Source organism: Tenrec ecaudatus, chromosome 1 (assembly GCF_050624435.1).
Source record: "Tenrec ecaudatus isolate mTenEca1 chromosome 1, mTenEca1.hap1, whole genome shotgun sequence".
Lineage (NCBI taxonomy): Eukaryota > Metazoa > Chordata > Mammalia > Afrosoricida > Tenrecidae > Tenrec > Tenrec ecaudatus.
Window position 1 is genome coordinate 150,681,069 of NC_134530.1, and position 6,541 is coordinate 150,687,609.

Below are 6,541 nucleotides of genomic sequence, written 5' to 3' on the forward strand. Positions count from 1 at the left end.
ATGGTCATGGAGATTGTCAGAACTCCTGGGTCATTGAAATCCAAGTCCACAGAAAATGCCCATAGGGAAGAATGCTTCCCTGCCCCCACCCCCACCCCAAACCTCCATTTCCATGTATGAAGGTCTTGTATGAAGGTCTTTTCTCCTGTCCTGTCTCATCTGGAGGGATTTAATAAGAAATTTTTTGAATCCCTGATCCTGAAAATGGAAAAATAGGACTCAAGACTTTGGGAATCTTAAACTCCACATAGGAAATACTTTTACCCCCACGAAGTGACTTGAGGATAATTACAAAGTAATTAATAGAATAAGTAGGTTTGGTCCTGACAAGGACAGAGACTAGCTGTGGTCACTACGTCACACAGTAACATATGTATGTGTGTGTTTTAAGTAGAATGACTCATATTATAGCAGTATTTTAGGAAACAGGATTACAGAGAGGAGTTCTTCCAAAGTCTGTTACATAAATCTCAATGCGCTGCAGTGAATGCAATTGCTCTAGTCGGCGTCTGTTCCTCATGAGACAAATTACAAAGGAGGATCAAGGAGGCTCTTGGTATTAACTTGCTGGCAGCAGAACACATGCATCTTCCATTTGGCTTTGAGTGGAATGGAAAGTAAGAACCATTCAGACCATTGGGCGCACTAGTCCTGGTGAATTCTTGCTCCTCAGATGAGTTCATGGGCGCTTGTGCATATTATCACTCAGCCATCATGCTTTGAAACCCTTTCTCATGTTACTTGATGGCAAGAAAATCAGATTCCTAACGGGAACTTGGGAACAGAGATTTAAAACACACACACACATATATACATTCACACACACATATATCTCCATATCTAGGTAGCCAGAGTAGTCTATTTTTCAGACACAGAGCAAAAGGGATTCTCTGTGCCTTCTTTGCTTGTTAGACATTCCAAATGAAGACGTAAAAGTGTCTTTATTTTTTTATTTCTAGTCCAGTACAATTAAAAAAAGATAACCAAAATGGGAAATAAAAATTTCGACATGACAGGAACTGGTGCACACAATGCTTCCTTTAGAGTTTGGGGAATTCAGAATGTGTCTCTATCCTTTTTCTGACAAGAACTACTCTTGATGGAGCTGGTCTCATGAGTTGCCCAAGCCTCATGAACCTTAACATTATGGACTGAACTGGCCCCTTGAAAAGATAGGTTGTGGTCTTCATCCCTGCTATCTGTGGCTCCGACCTTGTTTGGGAATAAGGATTTTCTTTGCAGCTGTTGTCATTTAAATTAACCTAGTCAGACTGGAGTAGGCCCGAATTCTTTCTGAGAGTTGTGTTAATAAAAGGAGGGAACCGAGGCAGAAACAAAATCACACACAGGAGCTGGAGACTGACTTCTCAGGAAGATGTATCCCCAGGTAAAGAGGGCATTTGAAGGAACATCGGGGGATCAGAAGCTGGGGTGGGCCGAGAGCACTCTCTTGCTCACACCTGAATTTGGACTCATGGCCTCCAACTCTGAGACAATGAATTTCTGTCCTTTAAGCCACCCAGTTAGTGACATGTTTCTATGGAAGCCCTCTAGGACATTCACAAATGCCAGTGCACTTGCACCTTGGGACACAAATTGGTTGGTAAGGCTCACCCTCTTAACCATGAAGACTTCCTGCTGTGGTCCTTGCTTGAAGGAAGAGCTATCATCATGTCATCCTTATATTTTGTTAATGACTATATTGTTATGACACTGCTGTCCCTCTTCCACCAGAATTTCCCCCCAATGACTTCCATTTCTTCTGAGAGGGTTGGTACCATAGTCCCTGGTTCCAGGCTGGCCACCTGCTCTTCTCTTAGAGTCTATTGGCCTGTCTTTTTTTTTTTTTAAACAATTTATTAGGGACTCATACAACTCTTATCACAGTCCATACATATACATACATCAATTGTATAAAGCACATATGTACATTCTTTGCCCTAATCATTTTCTTTTTTTTCCTCCTCTTTTCTTTTTTTACATTTTATTAGGGACTCATACAACTCTTATCACAATCCATACATATACATACATCAATTGTATAAAGCACATCCATACATTTCCTGCCCCAATCATTCTCAAAGCATTTGCTCTCCACTTAAGCCCTTTGCATCAGGTCCTCTTTTTTTTCCCCCTCCCTCCCCGCTCCCTCCTCCCTCATGTGCCCTTGGTAATTTATACATCGTTATTTTGTCATATCTTGCCCTATCCAGAGTCTCCCTTCCTCCTCTTCTCTGCCGCCCATCTCCCAGGGAGGAGGTCACATATGGATCCTTGTAATCAGTTCCCCCTTTCCAACCCACCCACCCTCCACTCTCCCAGCATCGCCCTTCACACCCTTAGTCCTGAAGGTATCATCCACCCTGGATTCCCTGTGCCTCCAACCCCCATATGCATCAGTGTACAACCTCTGCCCTATCCAGTCCTGCAAGGTAGAATTCAGATCATGGTAGTTGGGGGGGAGGAAGCACCCAGGATCTGGGGGAAAGCTGTGTTCTTTATCAGTACTACCTCGCACCCTAATTAACCCATCTCCTCTCCTAAACCCCTCTATGAGGGGATCTCCATTTGGCCTGTCTTTATTCTACAGAAAACTGTCAACCAGAGTCTACCTGAATGTGGAGTGTGTATGAGTGTCTAATCTGGAGTCTTAAACAGGTAGCCTAAATTATCTGGTTCCTTCTTTCTCAATTTATTTATTTTAATCGTTTTATTAGGGGTTCATACAACTCTTATCACAATCCATACATACATCAATTGTGTAAAGCACATCTGTACATTCATTGCTCTCATCATTCTCAAAACATTTGCTTTCCACCTAAGCCCCTGGCATCAGGTCCTCATTTTTCCCCTCCCTCCCTGCTTCCCCTCTCCCTCATGAGCCCTTGATAATTTACAAATCATTATTTTGTCATATCTTGCCCTATCCGATGTCTCCCTTCACCCACTTTTCTGTTGTCTGTCTCCCAGGGTGGAGGTCACATGTAGATCCTTGTAATTGGTTCTCCCTTTCCAACCCACTCTCCCTCTACCCTCTCAGTATTGCCACTCACACCCCTGGTCCCGAAGGTATCATCTGCCCTGGATTCCCTATATTTCTAGTTCCTATCTGTATCAGTGTACACCCTCTGGTCTATCCAGACTTGCAAGGCAGAATTCTGATCATGACAGTGGCGGGGGAGGAAGCATTTAGGAACTAGAGGAAAGCTGTATTTTTCATCCATGCTACATTGTACCTTAACTGGCTCCTCTCCTCCCCTAGACTCCTCAATTTATTTTCTTTCAGTTAATGAGCTCTGTCAGCTATCTCAACTGCTTTGCTCCGGGCTGTTTGCTTGGAAGATGATAATGAATTATCAAAGTGAAAAGGGAGCAGTGAGACAGAAGATCAGTATCTCTGAGACCTAGCTCCCACCCTTAGGAGCTGAGAGATCAACTCAATGCAGCTCTCCAAGTCTCATCTGTTAAATAGATTCCAGTAATTTAATGAAAGGGGCTACAAAACGCAAGTTGTTGTCAAAGATAGCCCCGGAATTTTATAATGGCAAGAAGTTTTTTGCCAAATTCACGTTGCCTGGGAAAGTTACAGTCATCTCTGACTCCTATCACCTCTATCTAATATTCAACTAAGCCCTGCTGATTCACCTGGTGGCATGACTCAGACTTGCTCTGGGGGTTTTATTCCCACCATGACCTCCTTTCATTTAGATTCCCCATCTCATACTGCATCTCCTAACCTGGTCTCTTCTGGCCCTTCCTACTGTGATGGAAATTGCCTGTCTGGGTTTCTGAGACCTTTGGTCCATTTCAGTCTGGCTTCTCCCTAAAGTCTGGAGAGTTGATAAAACCTTAGTCTTGAGGGCCCACTCTCTTCTACCACATGTTTCCCGGGTTACTTTGCAAAGTAGTCCATTAGAAGTTAGACCTCAGAAACTGGTGGCCACTGCCCAGATGGCCTTGTAAATGTGAGGTGCTTGCTGCCATCTTCCTTCTCTGGCCTGGAGGATGCAGGGGAGAAGACTGACTGTCCTTTCCTGGGTCTGTGTGCATCCTTGCTCTGGGACCTGTGAAGAACAAACTCAGTTGGTTTAACACTTCCTTTGTGTTTGCATATTGAATCTGTGCCTTCAATAAAGCAACCCAAATCATTTACGGCATTTCTAAGCCACATGCAGATAGTGACACCAGCTGACACCCTGTGGGTTGCCCTGTGTCTCCTTTCCAGTGGGTCCACATTGCTTCTTTCTAACCCCGATTCATTCAGTGCTGACACACTTAGGTACAACTAGAGTGAAGGTCTCATCACGAGCTCAGAGAACTACCATGTTTCCCAGTAAATCCCACCTCTTCTTTCTGGCCTCCCATACCTACCACTGGTATTTCTCACACTGCTCTCACTCCACCTGAATTCTCCTGTGACTTTAACCTGTTTTTTTCACTATAACCAAGACACCATATTTGCCACCTCAGAAGTGTGGCTTCACTTGGCTGAGTTCTCATTTCTCTAGCCTCATGTCTTCTTTCTTTAGTCCTTGTCCCTCAGGCGCCCAGTGCAGGTCTCCTTCTCAAGGCAGTGCTGTGCAGCAGAACAGATCTGGATTTGAGTTTCGGCTTTGGTTTTTACCAACTATGTGCTCTCGGAGACGCTATGCGATTGCTTTGAACCTTTAGTCCCTCATCTCACGCTGTTGAGTAAACTAGTTAAGGTGCCGGAGCCATATGTGAGTGTGGGTTGTCATGGATGGAATGATGTCCCTCCGGTTCCAAGTTAAATCCTTGGAAGAGCCCTGGCAGTGTAGTGGCTACACCTTGGGCTGCAAACTGAAAGGCCAACACTCTGAGACCACCAGCTGCGCTACAGGAGGAAGACAGGCTTTCTGCTCCTACAAAGAGTCACAGTCTTGGAAACTCGTGGCACAGTTCCACTGTGTCCTATAAGGTCGCTATGACTGGCATCAACTAGATGACAATGAGCTTGGTTTGGGTTATAATCTCATTTGGGCATAGGGTTTTCTTTGTTACATTAGTGTTTGAGTGTGGGATGTGCTTTAAACCGATCTCTTCTGAAATGCGAAAGAGTGAATTCAGATTGAAGAGCAGCTGGAAGGCAGAGATAGATGCCATGCCACATGAAGATCACCAAGGACACAAGAAATAAAAGCCGAGACAAGAATCTTCTCCCAGAGTGGAAACATGCACACAGAGTCTTCCACTAGAGATGGCTCCTTGAATTTGGATTGCTAACCTTGTGACTTCGTGGGTTACTCATTGGGCTGTAAGGTCAGTTGGTCTGAGAGAGAAAGACGAGGCTGTGTACTTCCAATGGGCAGTCCACAGTCAACTTGATGCCAATGGGTAAAACTGAAACCAAAGTAACTCTGGTGGAATATTGGGTTGTGCATTGAGCTGTGAAATGGCCAGGCCAACAGTTCTGATCTGCTCCTCTAAAGACTTTGAGAAGCTCGAAGGGATAGCTCTACTCTGTCTGTTTTGGGTTGCTCTGGGTCAGAATCAACTCAATAGCAGTGGGTTGAGTTAAACTGTGAGACCATCACTCTTCTGTCCGATTGTGGTGCTGTCATGGCTTTTGTGTTTCTGTGATGCTAGAGAAGTATATGGGAAGTACCGTGTACTGCCAGAAGAACAAGTCTACTGGGAGGAGGCATATCCACCTCGAATTCTCCTTAGAATTGAAATTGACCAGATTTTTTCTCAGATACTTTGAACCTGTTATCAAGAGGAACCAATACCTGGAGAAGGACATACTGATTGATCACTGTGAGTTGGAACCGATTCAGTGGCAGCTAGTAACAACAGCAACAAGAGCAAAGTATGAACGCTAGACCCATTGAGGTACTGTGATACATGAGAATCAAGGAAAGACACAGTCTTTACACTTGATAACCTTAATAGGGCAATACAACACATGTATCAGTTAAGTTTGACTGGTTAATTGCTGCCACAGTTTCAGAGGCTTAAAATAATACTTAATTTTTGAACAGATTATATGTCTTTCATGAGTCAAGGGAAGGAGTAGGGCTTTGTTCCATGCCAGTTTCATTCAAGCACCCAGGTTGACTGAAACTCACTCCTGTGTAATGGTAGGAAGAGAATCAGGAGAATCTGCCTGAGTCTTCAAGTTTATGCCTGTAGGTGACTCTTGTTGGAAATTCTGCTTACACTTGATTATCTAAAGCAAGCTACTGGTTAATTTCAAGAGGTAAGGAAAAGGCATTTCTATTATGCCCAGAAGACGGGGAAAACTGGAAAAAGTGATGAGCAAGATGAATACCACAAATATATGCAAAAACAGGCTAACAATACAAAACAGTATATAAAGACTAAATGGAACAACGTTGAAATGGTTGGTTGATGCATGGATGAATGAAAAATCTATGTGAGTTAAATGATACAGGAAGATTCAAGGTAGCTGTAGGACCTAGGCATACTATTAAAAGGTGGAAAGTGAGAAGGTAAGAGGTGGAAAGAAGGAGGCAGCATCTCCAGAAGACAGGAGAACAGCATAAGTCACTCCTCCCAA